Source organism: Triticum urartu, chromosome 6 (genome assembly GCF_003073215.2).
Source record: "Triticum urartu cultivar G1812 chromosome 6, Tu2.1, whole genome shotgun sequence".
In the NCBI taxonomy this organism is placed as follows: Eukaryota; Viridiplantae; Streptophyta; class Magnoliopsida; order Poales; family Poaceae; genus Triticum; species Triticum urartu.
The window spans coordinates 191,448,089-191,465,201 of record NC_053027.1 but is presented as its reverse complement, the minus strand read 5'-3'; positions in this window follow the sequence as shown (position 1 = coordinate 191,465,201).

The window sequence follows — 17,113 nt, the reverse complement described above, 5'->3', positions numbered from 1 at the left end:
GCCACTGCCCAACCTGGTCTGGACCCAAAATAAGTTAGTTTATTATTTTTATAATTCAAAAAGCAATTAAAATGTTATTTAGCCATTGTTTTTATTTAGGTTAGGGCATTTAAACATTTTGAAAAGGGTCGGTTCCACCATCAAAATTTTGTTAGGGATTATTTACCACATGATGAACATTTTAGTTTTCATGTTTGAGAAGTTTAGAATTTCACTTGTTATTTGAATTTGAATTTGAATGGGACTTGATTCACCGCGAGATTAACACCAGTAACCAGGGTGACATGACATCATTAGTAGAGGGTTATTGTAGCGTAACTATCCGGGCGTCACAAAAACTAACACCGACAGTTTGTTTCTCACAATCTATCTTAGCATTAACTGTGTTCAAGAAAGGTCTACCAAAAATAATGGGACAAAACTCATCTTGTGGGGAACCAAGAACAAGAAAATCAGTAGGTAATACGTCTCCAACGTATCTATAATTTTTGATTGCTCCATGCTATATTATCTACTGTTTTAGACATTATTGGGCTTTATTATCCACTTTTATATTATTTTTGGGACTAACCTATTAACCGGAGGCCCAGCCCAGAATTGCTGTTTTTTTTGCCTATTTTAGGGTTTCGAAGAAAAGGAATATCAAACAGAGTCCAAACGGAATGAAACCTTCGGGAACGTGATTTTTGGAACGAACAAGATCCAGGAGACTTCGACCCTACGTCAAGCAACCAACAGGGACGCCACGAGGTAGGGGACGCGCCTACCCCCCCCCTAGGCACGCCCTCCACCCTCATGGGCCCCATGTTGCTCCACCGACGTACTTCTTCCTCCTATATATACCTACGTACCCCCCAAACGATCAGATACGGAGCCAAAACCCTAATTCCACTGCCGTAACTTTCTGTATCCACGAGATCCCATCTTGGGGCCTGTTCCGGAGCTCCGCCGGAGGGGGCATCAATCACGGAGGGCTTCTACATCAACACCATAGCCCTTCCGATGAAGTGTGAGTAGTTTACCTCAGACCTTCGGGTCCATAGTTATTAGCTAGATGGCTTCTTCTCTCTTTTTGGATCTCAATACAAATTTCTCCCCCTCTCTTGTGGAGATCTATTCGATGTAATCTTCTTTTGCGGTGTGTTTGTTGAGACCGATGAATTGTGGGTTTATGATCAAGTTTATCTATGAACAATATTTGAATCTTCTCCGAATTCTTTTATGTATGATTGGTTATCTTTGCAAGTCTCTTCGAATTATCAGTTTGGTTTGGCCTACTAGATTGATCTTTCTTGCAATGGGAGAAGTGCTTAGCTTTGGGTTCAATCTTGCGGTGTCCTTTCCCAGTGACAGTAGGGGCAGCAAGGCACGTATTGTATTGTTGCCACCAAGGATAACAAGATGGGGTTTTCATCATATTGCATGAGTTTATCCCTCTACATCATGTCATCTTGCTTAAAGTGTTACTCTGTTCTCTTGAACTTAATACTCTAGATGCATGCTGGATAGCGGTTGATGTGTGGAGTAATAGTAGTAGATGGAGGCAGGAGTTGGTCTACTTGTCTCGGACGTGATGCCTATATACATGATCATACCTAGATATTCTCATAACTATGCTCAATTCTGTCAATTGATCAACAGTAATTTGTTCACCCACCGTAAAATACTTATGCTCTTGAGAGAAGCCACTAGTGAAACCTATGGCCCCCGGGTCTATCTTCATCATATTAATCTTCCAATACTTAGTTATTTTCATTGATTTTATTTTACTTTGCATCTTTATCATAAAAATACCAAAAATATTATCTTATCATATCAATCAGATCTCACTCTCGTAAGTGACCGTGTAGGGATTGACAACCCCTTATCACGTTGGTTGTGAGGATTTATTTGTTTTGTGTAGGTGCGAGGGACTCGCGCGTAGCCTCCTACTGGATTGATACCTTGGTTCTCAAAAACTGAGGGAAATACTTACGCTACTTTGCTGCACCACCCTTTCCTCTTCAAGGGAAAACCAACGCAAGTGCTCAAGAGGTAGCAAGAAGGATTTCTGTAGGGTATTTTATTTTCCCACACAAGACTTCAACATCTCTAACAATCCCAATTGGTGATATTGTGTCTCTATTATCATTGATGAATCCTTTGATGCAAACTACAAACTGTTTAAGAATCAGAATGGTGAAGTGTTTTCCAGGTATATTGGTACTAACTGCAAGAATGGGCCACCTATGAAGAAGATCTGGGTGCCCAAAAGTTGTCTTGAGAATCTTCTTGTGAATGTCATCATGACACCACCTGGGAAGAAGACAAACCCCAGACCAAAGGCTTCATATGGTCCAAAGTCTTCGTACAGACAGAGGACTCACCAGAGTCACCCTAACACCAATGTTTTGCAGGGAAACCATACTCAGACTTATGAATATGAGCGTGTTTCGTAAAACCGCTATGTTCATAAGACCGAGAACTATTCTGCTTATTCTTATGAGTATTATTCACCTCCTGCAAGGCTATTTGCTAGGGCTCCAAAGCCAAAATTCTCAGATGCTGCACTTAGACTCATTACTTCTAAGCCACCCCTGCAGATGTGGGTGGTTAAGAAAAATTAACTCTCTTTTGCAGGGAAAGGTTTCCAACTGGAAATCAAAGGCGTCTGATGCTTATGATGGGTACCTTAAACATCTTGTGGGACGCAAGATAAAATGTCCTAATGGTCTTACTATGTATTTCGTTCCAGGATTCCTTGACAAACATCCTACTTATCCTAACCAAGACCTGAACTTTCATAATCCGCTTGTTCGTCAAATGTTTATGCTTCACAATACTCTTGGTGAAGCCTATCCCCCAAACTACATTGTAGGGTATGACACCAAAGGCTTCAGAATGGATTATGGATAGTGGATGCACTAACCACATGACTTGTTATCGAAGTCTTCTCATGGATTCAACCCTACGGGATTCAACCCTACGTCCATCTGACAAAAGTCACATCACATTTGCTGACACTGGTAAAAGCAAGGTATTGGGTCTAGGTAGAGTTGCAATCTCAAAGGATCAGCACAGGGATAAACTGATGCTTGTTGAATCCCTTGGTTTCAACTTAATGTCTATCTCAATGCTTTATGATCTGAACATGATTGTGATGTTTGGAAAATATCATTTCCTTGTGCTTATGGAATCTGACAAATCTCTAGTTGTTGAAGGGTATCAAAAAGACGATTTGTACATGGTAGATTTCTCAGCAGGTCCACAGTTGGTCGTATGTCTTCTAGCAAAAGCTTCAGAGTGTTGGCTCTGGCATCGGAGGCTAGGGCACGCTGGCATGAGGAACTTGTACACTCTCGCGAAGAAGAAGCATGTCATAGGCATCGAGGGCATCAAGTTCAACAAGGATCATCTGTGTGGTGCCTGTGAAGCTGGAAAGATGACTAGGGCCAAGCATCCCTCAAATACAATCATGACGACTTCCTGTCCCTTCAAGATGCTTCACATGGACTTATTTGGCCCTACTCACAACTCTACTCTTACTACCACTTCTTGCCTCTATGGCGTCGTCATTGTTGATGATTACTCAAGATACACATGGGTACACATAATTCTCTATAAGAATGAAGTGCAGGATGTCTTCGAAAGATTCGCCAATCATGACATGACGAACTATGGCATCAAGATCAAGCACATCAAAAGTGACAATGGCACAGAATTCAAGAACACCGCCCTCGACACTTATCTTGATACATTGGGTATCACTCATGAGTTCTCAGCTCCATACACACCTGAGCAGAATGGCATCATGGAGCGCAAGAACAGAACCCTCATTGAGATGGCACGGACGATGCTTGATGAGTAAAAGACACCAAGGAAATTCTGGCCTGAAGCCATTGACACTGCATGTCACGTCATCAACCATGTTTATCTTCACAAGCTTCTAAAGAAGACATCATATGAGCTACTAACTGATGAAGCTTCACCTAGTGTATCTATCAAGCTGATGGGTACTGGAGAAATCATACCTTCAGAAGCTCAGGATGAAGAAGAAATCATCATTGCACCAAATCAACTCAAAGACAATGCTCAGCCTGAAGTCAATGCTGAAGCTGAAGACAATGATCTGCAAGGGCAAAATCTCCGTCTAGTTCATCCTCATGTTGCAAATGAAGTATAGATGGAGAAGATAATCTATAGCATCAATGCACCTGGTCTGCTCACTGGTTCAAGAGCAACACATCTAGCAAATTTCTGTGGGCACTTTGCATTTGTCTCTATATCTGAACCCAAGAAAGTTGATGAAGCCTTCATGGAACCTGAATGGATTCAAGCAATACAAGACGAGCTTCAACAGTTCGAGCTGAACAATGTGTGGGAATTGGTTCAGCGTCCTGACCCTTGCAAGCATAACAACATTGGCACCAAATGGATCTATCGCAATAAACAATATGAGCATGGTCAAGTTGTAAGGAACAAGGCTTGTCTCGTTGCTCAAGGCTACACTCAAGTAGAAGGGATTGACTTCGATGAAACATTTTGTCCAGTGGCTAGGCTTGAAGCCATTCGTATACTGCTAGCCTATGCCAACCATCACAACATCCTTCTGTACCAAATGGATGTGAAGAGTGCCTTTCTCAATGGCAACATTGAAGAAGAAGTGTATGTTGCACAACCACCTGGTTTTGAAGACCCTAAACATCCTCGTATGGTATACAAGCTCAACAAGGCACTATATGGCCTCAAACAAGCCCCTCGCACTTGGTATGACACACTCAAAGACTTCCTGAAGTGCAAAGGCTTCAAACCTGGTTCTCTAGATCCTACACTCTTCACGAAGACATATGATGGAGAACTGTTTGTGTGCCAAATCTATGTGGATGACATTATCTTCGGCTACACTGACAAGAAATACAGTGATGAGTTTGGACACATGATGCAACAGCAACATCAGATGTCCATGATGGGTGAGCTCAAATTCTTCCTCGGTCTTCAAATTCGTTGGCAAAGCAACAACATCTTCATATCACAAGAGAAATACCTCAAAGAATGCCTGAAGAAGTTTGTAATGCAAGACTGCAAAGGATACACGACGCCAGTGCCAACCAAAAGTCATCTGGGCCCCGACGACAATGGTAGAGAGTTCGATCAAAAGGTATAGCGCTCCATGATTGGTTATTTACTCTATTTATGTGAATCTAGGCCAGATATAATGCTTAGCATTTGCATGTGTGCCCTATTCCAAGCGGCACCAAAGGAGTCGCATCACTTAGCTATGAAGCGAATTCTTCGATATTTGGCTTACACCCCAATGCTAGGATTATGGTATCCAAAGGGCTCAGAGTTTGATCTAGTTGGATTCTCAGATGTTGATTATGCTGGTGACAAGGTTGATCGCTAGTCCACATCAGACACATGTCGCTTTCTTGGATGATCTCTTGTCTGTTGGTCTTCAAAGAAGCAGAACTGTGTATCCCTCTCCACTTCTGAATCTGAATACATTGTTGCTGGATCTTGCTGCGCTCAGCTTCTATGGATGACGCAAACTCTCAAGCACTATGGCATCCACCTGAAGCATGTGCCACTCTACTGTGACAATGAAAGCACCATCAAGATTGCCAACAACCCAGTTTAGCACTCGAAGACAAAGCACATTCAGATATGTCATCACTTTCTCAAAGATCATGTCATGAAAGAAGATATTGATATCATTCACGTCAACACTAAAGAGCAATTGGCAGATATCTTCACAAAGCCCTTGGATGAGAAAAGGTTTTGCAAGTTGCGGTGTAAGCTAAATATCTTAGAATCCTCAAATGTCCTGTAATTGGACACACATTCTAACACGTATGCATGTTGATGACTTAGATGTGCAACACACAAAGCAACGTATATCTTCAATCAATGAAGACATACACTCTAAGTGTGAATACATTAACGTGGAATTTGACTTCGGAGCGCCACAATAATTGTGCATCGTGTCTGGGTCTAATACTTCCTATACGGTGGGTAATGCCACCACCAAAATCCTTTTGAAGTGTTTCATGTGGCATCATAATCGCATAGTCTTCGCATTTGGTTTGTCTTCAACATTGATTTGACTTCATGGTTTATCTTCGCAATGTTGAGTTGGTCTGATATATATATATATATATATATTCGTGTTCTGTCCTCTACATCATTCACTTATAGCTATGTATTCATGCTTGAATCTTTTCTTGATCTAAGGGAATGTGATCGGACCCTAACCCCCTCTGTGCTTCTATCTCAAACTCTATCTGTCCAAATCATATGCATTCTATTGAAACCTGTCGATTGTCTTCTCTGAGCCCTTGTCAGCAGAAGACATAGAGACAAACATTTAAATATGTTTTAATTGCCATATCCTTTTTCCTGAATACCGGAGAAGCCGGAACGACCACCCGACAATCCAGGCGTGTGTGCGAACATGGATCAACTCCCAATGAGTTGCATGCAAGCCACGTGTCCTTCAGATGTGAACCGCCAGGGGCACCTGCGTAATTATGCTGTGTTGTCCCTATCCCTATAAATACACACTCACCGCGGTCATTATATCTTCTTCCACCTCGCACAAACCCTAGCGCATCCGCTAGCTCACGATGACGCCAAAGACGAAGCGCTTGACTGCCGCAACTTCTTCGACATCGTCATCACGCCGGCCGCGGACCTCGTCCTCTCCGCCATTGCTGTAGGTGTCTTCCGTCACCAAGTTAGGGCACGGAAGATTGAACTACTCGGCCTCCAACTCTACCTCGTCTAGCAATTCGTCCATAACAATTAAATCTTACTTTTTACTGCTTTTTAGATCCGTCAGATCCATCCACTTCAACCAAAAGTGGTTTCTTCACTTCCAAATATGGATCCATCCTTATCTGCATCTCATATCATGCCAAGTATATTCATGTATGCTTCATAACTAGTTAGATTCCTCACTTGTACTTATTCATGGATTCGTACAAATCTGGAACTAACTCTCTTCAAATAAGTGAATGTCTTTGCTCCATGAGGTCAATGTCTTCAAACCAATTTTTCTTCAAAATCTTCTGAGAATGTATATGACCTCTTCCCCTTCCCTCGCACCTTAATGCTGTCACAGGTACATGTCCGTGGGAGAATCCCTTGGTTTTCATAGTCTGCATTCATTTGCAGAGTTCTTACAGCAGCACGTACACTCCCCTGAAGCCAGCTCTTGTTTGACCAGCAAAAGGAAGCCAATCACTGTCTTGAAGCCGTTGAGTCTGACTATAATGGCAACAGAGAAATCAGCTAGAAAGGGCGGTAAGCAGCGCCGTGGAGATACAGCTAAGGATTTTACCTCCAAATCTGTTTGAGCTGTACAAGTCAGATCCTGAGGAAAGCTACAACTAGTGCAAGACTCGAATCCAATGGATTCAAAGATATTGGGTGGAAGAATGGTTCAAGTACAGATTTGTGACTGCTGAATGTGCTGAAAAGAACGCCATCAAGCGCCGGGGAGATGTTCTATACAAAAATCTGCAGCCCAAGTCCAAGTCTGAAGCCATTGCTCAAGGCTTCTACCCTTGCATGGTCCGAGGACCGAAGCTAGAGAATTCCAACCCATCATCTATTCTATGGTGTCGCGATGAAAATATCTTCAAGCGCAACTATCAATTTGCCAAGGAGTCAGCTATCAAAAACAAGAAGGAGTTTGGCCTCAACTTCAACCCTGATCCATCTGCTCCAAGGGCTGACGGCACACGCGATGCCAATCCTAATGTCATCGGACCTTTCGCCAACTTTGATGGTCTTCTCTCACATATCGCTGCTCCAAGGGCTACGGTGGATCAATTCGCTGATGACGCTGATTCTGAAGAAGCACCAGCACCACCAAAGCAATAGCAGAAGAAGACCAAGGCTTCAAGGCCCTCTGCCTCACCAAAAGCTTTGCGTGTGAAGCCATTGGCCACTGCACCTCCTGAACCCAGTGTGCAATCTGAAGATTGGTCTCGTGTCTCCAAGAAGGACGAGAAGACCAAGAAAGCCAAGAAGCCCAAGAAGATCTTTGGGCATGAACTGACTCCAGCTGCCGTTCTCAGGAACGAAGAAGACACCATTGATCTGTCAAGTGACGAAGATCTTGGTGATGATGCCCTTGAGATGCTGATCAAGAGCAAGCAAGAGGTGGAGATCTTCAATGATCTGCCCCTCTTTGATGTTGATATACTGAACAACTTCATTGATGAGTGGTTCGACGACCAGGGCATTAGCATTGATGATCTTCAGCTTCCTGTGGACATCAGCGCCACATTCCATGGAGCCATTGCTAATGAGTTGGCCTTGGCTCAGAAGATAGTTGAGCTCAAGAACAAAATTGATTATGAGAAGGCTCACTTCAAGAAGAACATGGCCAAGCTCAGCGTGGTAGATGTTCAAATCTTCAAGAAGATGCTGCATGACCTCAAGGAAGAGTTTCACAAGAAGCGCAATGAAGCCAAAGGTTCAAGAGAGCGCATGAAGTACTTTGCGCAGAAATGTGTTCAAGCACACAATGAGGCTGAGAAGCGCAAGGCTCTTGGGCGTCCTGGCATCGATCCCAGGATGGCTGCCAAACAAAAGAAGTCTGTTGTGACACAGACTGAAGCACCAAGGCAGGAAGCACCTCGCATTGTCTTCCCTGCCAGCATGACAGGCTCGAAGCCTAAGGTCACCTCTGCGGCTTTAGAGCTGAAGAAGACAAGGGCTGCTGAAGCCGAAGCCAAGAAATGCAAGCACAAGAATGCTTCTGATGATGCACCATCGAAGAAGAAATTGAAGACAAAGTCTTCAAAGAAAGAGCATGTTGCGGCCTCTGAACCCCTTGTTGTTGAGCCCATTTCTGTTGCCCGTCCAGCCTCCACCAACCAAGAGCGTTTCCTTGTGATCCACGAGCCTGCTTTCACAGAGGCTCCTGAAGATGAAGAGGTTCCAGCTGTTGACCCCATCACCGCTGAAGACATTGGTCGTGAAGACAATGTAGAAGATGATGAAGTCCTTCCTCAACTTGAGCATCAAACGGCATCATCGCCTATTCTTACGTATAGAGAACTCATCAGCATTGGTCATCCATTGACGCCAATTGTTCAGGATGATTCATGGGCCGATCGCCCTCAACATGACACCCCCATTCATGATGAGACACCCAGAACTCCACCACCTCAAGTCACCACTCCGATGCTTGACAATGATAACTACATGGACCTGACCTCTCCATCACCACAAGCGTCGCCCGCATTCTGCAGGCTTCACAAAGGCTCGAGGCCATAGGTCACCATGTCGAGCATTCCGGAAGGGGAGGTGCACCAAAGCTCAGTAGCACGTCAAGTGTTTCCTGAAGCCACCCCTACTGTGAATGTCTCCGAGTCTGAAGCCAAAGCTGCTGAAGACATTCCGGCTGCATCAGCCGATGAAAATCAAGGAGAAAAAGAAGAACAAAAAGTTGCCACACCCCCTGCCATAGACCAAGTCATTCTTGAGGAGAATGTGATTGTGCCAGACCCTCCTGTTCTACAACGAATGGAGGTTGAAAACACTGGAGCTTCCACCAACAATGCTACTGAAGCCGATGACATCGTCATGGCCGAAGACAATGTGGAACCTGAAGCTAATGTGGTGCCTGAAGATCATGTGCATCCTGAAGCTAATGTGCATGCTGCAGCCACCGTTCTCCAAGGCCTCACACAATTGAACAGGCCTTTGATCGTGGACATCTGGTCACTTTGAAATGGCCTATGTTGGCTCCTCCCGCTGCTCCCAGACCACAGTGTGACTACCATGTCGAACAGAGGCCTCAGGTTCAGAAGCCACAACCAAGACTGCCAAGGCTTCTGATACGTCTCCAACGTATCTATAATTTTTGATTGCTCCACACTATATTATCTACTATTTTGGACATTATTGGGCTTTATTATCCACTTTTATATTATTTTTGGAACTAACCTACTAACCGGAGGCCCAGCCCAGAATTGCTATTTTTTGCCTATTTTAGGGTTTCGAAGAAAAGGAATATCAAACAGAGTCCAAACGGAATGAAACCTTCGGGACCGTGATTTTTGGAACGAATAAGATCCAGGAGACTTGGACCCTACGTCAAGCAACCAACAGGGAGGCCACGAGGTAGGGGGCGCGCCCTCCACCCTCGTGGGCCCCTTGGTGCTCCACCGACGTACTTCCTCCTCCTATATATACCTACGTACCCCCAAACGATCAGAAACGGAGCCAAAACCCTCATTCCACTGCCGTAACTTTCTGTATCCACGAGATCCCATTTTAGGGCCTGTTCCGGAGCTCCGCCGGAGGGGGCATCGATCATGGAGGGCTTCTACATCAACACCATAGCCTCTCCGATGAAGTGTGAGTAGTTTACCTCAGACCTTCAGGTCCATAGTTATTAGCTAGATGGCTTCTTCTATCTTTTTGGATCTCAATACAAAGTTCTCCCCCTCTCTTGTGGAGATCTATTCGATGTAATCTTCTTTTGCGGCGTGTTCGTTGAGACCGATGAATTGTGGGTTTATGATCAAGTTTATCTATGAACAATATTTGAATCTTCTCTGAATTCTTTTATGTATGATTGGTTATGTTTTCAAGTCTCTTCGAATTATCAGTTTGGTTTGGCCTACTAGATTGATCTTTCTTGCAATGGGAGAAGTGCTTAGCTTTGGGTTCAATCTTGCGGTGTCCTTTCCCAGTGACAGTAGGGGCAGCAAGGCACGTATTGTATTGTTGCCACCGAGGATAACAAGATGGGGTTTTCATCATATTGCATGAGTTTATCCCTCTACATCATGTCATCTTGCTTAAAGTGTTACTCTGTTCTCTTGAACTTAATACTCTAGATGCATGCTGGATAGCGGTTGATGTGTGGAGTAATAGTAGTAGATGGAGGCAGGAGTCGGTCTACTTGTCTTGGACGTGATGCCTATATACATGATCATACCTAGATATTCTCATAACTATGCTCAATTTTTTCAATTGCTCAACAGTAATTTGTTCACCCACCGTAAAATACCTATGCTCTTGAGAGAAGCCACTAGTGAAACCTATGGCCCCCGGGTCTATCTTCATCATATTAATCTTCCAATACTTAGTTATTTTCATTGCTTTTATTTTACTTTGCATCTTTATCATAAAAATACCAAAAATATTATCTTATCATATCTATCAGATCTCACTCTCATAAGTGACCGTGTAGGGATTGACAACCCCTTATCGCGTTGGTTGCGAGGATTTATTTGTTTTGTGTAGGTGCGAGGGACTCGCGCGTAGCCTCCTACTGGACTGATACCTTGGTTCTCAAAAACTGAGGGAAATACTTACGCTACTTTGCTGCACCACCCTTTCCTGTTCAAGGGAAAACCAACGCAAGTGCTCAAGAGGTAGCAAGAAGGATTTCTGGCGCCATTGCCGGGGAGGTCTACGCAAAAGTCAACATACCAAGTACCCATCACAAACCCTTATCTCCCGCATTACATTATTTGCCATTTGCCTCTCGTTTTCCTCTCCCCCACTTCACCCTTGCCGTTTTATTCACCCTCTCTCTCTCTATCCTCCCTCTCTTTCTCTATTTGCCTCTTTTTGCCCGTTTCTTGTTTGCTTGTGTGTTGGATTGCTTGCTTGTCTTGATGGCTCAAGATAACACTAAATTGTGTGACTTTACCAATACCAAACAACAATGATTTTATTAGCACTCCATTTCTCCTCTTACCGATGCTGAATCTTGTGAAATTAATGCTACCTTGCTGAATCTTGTCATGAAAGATACGTTTTCCGGCCTTCCTAGTGAAGATGCCGCTACCCATCTAAATAGCTTTGTTGATTTGTGTGATATGCAAAAGAAGAAAGATGTTGATAATGATATTGTTAAATTGAAGCTATTTCTTTTTTTGCTTAGCGATCGTGCTAAAGCTTGGTTTTCGTGTTTGCCTAAAAATAGTATTGATTCGTGGAGTAAGTGCAAATATGTTTTTATCTCTAAGTATTTTGCTCCTGCTAAGATAATGTCTCTTAGAAATGATATTATGAATTTTAAGCAACTTGATCGTGAACATGTTGCACAAGCTTGGGAGAGGATGAAATTAATGATACATAATTGCCCAACACATGGTTTGAATTTGTGGATGATTATACAAAAAATTATGCCAAATCGAATTTTGCTTCTAGAAATATTTTAGATTCGGTCGCGGGAGGCACTTTTATGGAAATCACTTTAGGAGAAGCTACTAAACTCCTATATAATATTATGGTTAATTATTCTCAATGGCACACTGAAAGATCTACTAATAAGAAAGTGCATGCGATAGAAAAAATTAATGTTTTGAGTGGAAAGATGGATGAGCTTATGAAATTATTTGCTAATAAAAGTGTTTCTTCTGATCCTAATGATATGCATTTGTCTACTTTGATTGAGAATAATAATGAATCTATGGATGTGAATTTTGTTGGTAGGAATAATTTTGGTAACAACGCGTATAGAGGAAACTTTAATCCTAGCCCTTATCCTAGTAATTCCTCTAATAATTATGGTAATTCCTACAATAATGCTTATGGAAATTATAATAAGATGCCCTCTGATTTTGAATCTAATATTAAAGAATTTATTACTTTGCAAAAGAATTTCAATGCTTTGATTGAAGAAAAATTGCTTAAGATTGATGAGTTGGCTAGGAACGTTGATAGAATTTCTCTTGATGTTGATTCTTTGAAACTTAGATATATTCCACCTAAGCATGATATCAATGAGTCTCTCAAAGCCATAAGAATTTCCATTGATGAGTGCAAAGAAAGAACCGCTAGGATGCGTGCTAAGAACGATTCCATTATAAAGGCGTGTTCTTCTAGTTACCATGATAATAAAGATGAAGATCTAAAAGTTATTGATGTGTCCCCTATTAAATCTTTGTTTTGCAATATGAATCTTGATAATGATGGGACTGAATATGATCCACCTTTAGCTAGAAGGCGTTCCAAAAATTCAGAGTTTTTAGATCTTGATGCTAAATTTGATAAAAGTGGGATTGAAGAGATCAAAACTCTAGATGTTAATGAACCTACTATTTTGGATTTCAAGGAATTTAATTATAATAGCTGCTCTTTGATAGATTGTATTTCCTTGTTGCAATCCGTGCTAAATTCTCCTCATGCTTATAGTCAAAATAAAGCTTTTACCAAACATATCGTTGATGCTTTTTTTGACCATAAAAACAGTAGGGTAAAACCCTACTGTGTGTCATTTTCATTATAATGAATAAAAGTGCATAGTACAATGGTTTTTGGGAGAGCAACTAGAGTGATAGAGTTTATAGAGAATAAAAGAAATGAAAAGATAAAAATACAAAATTATTCAAATGTTGTCTATCCAGGATGACATGCCATCCTTAAGGCTATGCTTGGCTCTCAACATGGTGAGCTTGAAAGTGTTGATGAAATCAAACATGCATGATGCAATGGAGCATGGTATATTTTCAAATATAAGTCCATTTCTCTGATTCCATAAACTCCAGCAACCTATAGTCACAATCTCCATGAAGAATGGTATGTTATATCTCAGCTTGCCATCAAAAATCATATCATGAATGTGTAGATCAGTGTTCCATTCAATGCCAATATTCCACCAGAAGTTTTGACTGAAAGTGCATGAGAATAGTAGGTGGGTTCTGTCCTCCATGTCTTCATCATTACATAAAACACAAGAAGTGGAGTCCAGATGAAAGGATTTTCTGGTAAGCAACTCACATGTGTTTATTATGTCATTAAGCATCAACCAGCAGAAAAACTTATGTCTGGGGAGGCAGCAGGTTTTCTAGATCCACTTAATGGGATCAACAGTGTCATGTTGTCCCATAAGAGAGTTGTAAATCATCTTAGTCATGTGAGTACTGTTGCCCCGTTAGAAAATCCACTTATCATTGTCATTGTGATCCCTAGTATTGTTAAATTGATCTGACAAGCTGTGAAGATGTTGGTGTGCAACAATTGACAAAGGAAGCTGAAATAACTCATATATGTTTTCCATATCTTTGGCTGTCTTAATGGAAATATGTTCCTGGAGAGTGAAAGAGTACTGCTCAGGGAATTTAATTTTCATGACATTGCCATCCCAGTTATCATTCCAAAGCATAGCAGTATTGCCAGACTTGACTTGACAGGTGGTCATAGATTTAAATAGGGCCAAAAAATTTAGACAATCCTTCCACCAGAATGATCCTTTCTTGTTACCAGGAATTGGTACTACATTAGAATCATAGTAGGCATTCCAGATCAGATTAACCCAGGGAATATCAGCCCTATTGAAGAACTTATACAGGTGCTTAATAAGGAGAGCTTGATTCTGAATTCTTAGGTTGAGCACTCCCAAACCTCCTTGGTCTTTGGGTTTACATATCATTTCCCAGCTAGCAAGGCACTTTCCTTTTTTGTTAATGTCATTGCCATACCATAGGAAATTCCTGCTAGATTTATCCACATGATCCAGGATGGTGTAATGTACTTTAAGGGAGCACATAGCAAATATGGGCATGGAAGCAACAACTGAGTTAACATATGTTAGCCTACCAGAGTGGTTCATAAATCTGGCAACTCTAGACAGCCTCTTGTCAATTTTTGAGATAACATGGATAAGATCATGAATATATGGTTTGGTGGTGCCAAGGGGTAGTCCAAGATATGTGAAAGGTAAACTTTCAACCTTACATCCAAAAGATTCAGCCAAATCAGATACAGTCTGCTAGTCAATAATGATGGGGATCATGGAAGATTTGGTGTAGTTCACAAAAAGACCAGTTGAGAGGCTGAAGAGGTTTAATAGATATTTGAGATGAATAATTTGGTCAGCATCAGCTGGCATTATCATAAGAGTGTCATCAACATACTAAATGATTGGATAATCTTGTCCATATGCATGATTAATAGGTAGTGTTAATTCCCCATTAGCCCAGGCAGCATTTATTACTACCTGTAATAGGTCAGCTGCTAAAACAAATAGTAGGGGAGAATATGGATCTCCTTGTATGACTCCTCTTTTGCACATAATTTTTTTCCCTACAACTCCATTGAGTAATACAGCAGTAGAAGCAGAGTTAAGAATTTTGGATACCCAATTGATCCACCTTGGTCCAAAACCTTTGGCTTTAAGCATAGCAATAATGGCCTTGTATTCAATCTTATCAAATGCCTTTTCAAAATCAAGTTTTAGGATGATAATGGGTCTTTTTGATTAATGACGGAGATGGAGATATTCAAAAGCATATCCCAAAACAGTCTTGTATATTTCTTCCTTTGATGAAACCATATTGGTTTTGATGAATAACAGATGTAATGATATTTTGGGCCCTGTTTGCCAATAGCTTTGTAAAAAATTTAAGAGGCAAACTAACCAAAGAGATCGGTCTGAAATCATTCATACTCTCTGGATTGGCAACTTTTGGAATCAGGGTAATGTAGGCAGTGTTGATACTCTGGATGTCACAATTTCCTTCAAAGAAATCCCAAATCATAGTATAGAAATCTTGTTTTATAATATTCCAGCTTTTTTTAAGAACATACCATTAAACCCATCAGGGCCAGGTGCTCTGTCAGTAGGGAATTCTTTGGCAACATTTTCAATTTCATCCACAGTAAAAGGAGCATCAAGTGCAGATAAGTCATGATGTTGTATTAATTCATCTAGATTGAATAGCACAGTAGGATTGATGGATTTACCCAGTCTGTCCTTATATGATTGCCAAATAATTGCAGCCTTATGGTTATGATTTTGACAATAAATGCCATCTTCACTGAGAATGGAGGTAATATAATTTTTTCTGAAACTTTGTGTGGTCATGGCATGAAAGAAATCAGTATTTTCATCATCAAGTCTGACACTCCTCATCTTGAACCTGGATTTACAATATATTCTTTTAGCCTCAAGTAATTTGCTCGTATGTTTTCTCAGTATTTTCCTGAAGTTGGCCTCCATAATAGATAGCTGTCTTTGCTCCTCAATTCCATCCAATAATGTAAGAACATAGTTGCATGCAGCAATGGTGGAGTTAAGCCTGGATAGGTTTTTACTCCATTTTTTAGGCCAAGTCTGAGACATTTAAACCTGGCAGATACATCCTTGGCAGAGTTGTTGAGCTGGTGATTTCTGTTCCAGCATTGCACTACAGTTTCATAAAAACCATCAAATTCAAGCCAATAATTTTCAAATCTGAATATGGATGCTTTGGGTATGTCACTGCCAATTTGGATATGGATAGGAACATGATCTGATGTCACTCTGGCAAGAGGATGAGCTAAGGTATTTGGGAAGGAAATAGTCCAATTTGCAGAAGTGAAAATCCAGTCAATCGTTTCTAACAGAGGAAGGTCCTGCATATTGGACCATGTAAAACTCCTGCCTTTGAGGGGGACCTCCACTAGGTCCAGCTGTTGAATCAAGTTGTTGAACATTAACATGTTATTTGTATCACCACCAGGTCTGTTTCTGTCCAGTGGGCTTCTGATAAGATTAAAATCCCCAACTAACATCCAGTTGTCCATATTGGAAGCATCAATAGTGTCCAACCAATGAAAAATGTCAGCCCTGGATTCATTACTACAAGGGTCATACACATTTGTAATATGGAATACATTGCCTGATAAGTTGCAGGTTAATTTGACAATGATTTGAAAATTAGACTGATCGATCATAGTCCCAGAGAAAAGATTGCCATTCCATATAGTTATGATGCCACCAGATAGGCCAGCACATGGGCTGTAGGCAAATTGGTTATATCTCCTAGGTGAGAAATTTCTCAAATAAGGCAGGTCAAAATTGTCTCTTTTTGTTTCCTGGATACAGATAATGCCACAATTGCTTTCATCAATTCTTGCACGCAGATCACCCCATCTAGTTTGTGAATTTATTCCTCTTACATTCCAATTAAGTATATTCCAATGCCTATTCATAGAGTAACTGATTGGATTAGGGGTCATGAGCAGAGAGTGAATTAATCATCTCTGAAAATACTGACAGATCATGAGGCTAATGTGCTAAGCAAGTTCCAGCAATAGATTTCCATTTCAACATGCATAATAGGATATCATTCATAACATAACCATTCAGACACCTCATAAATAAAGCTGATAAGCA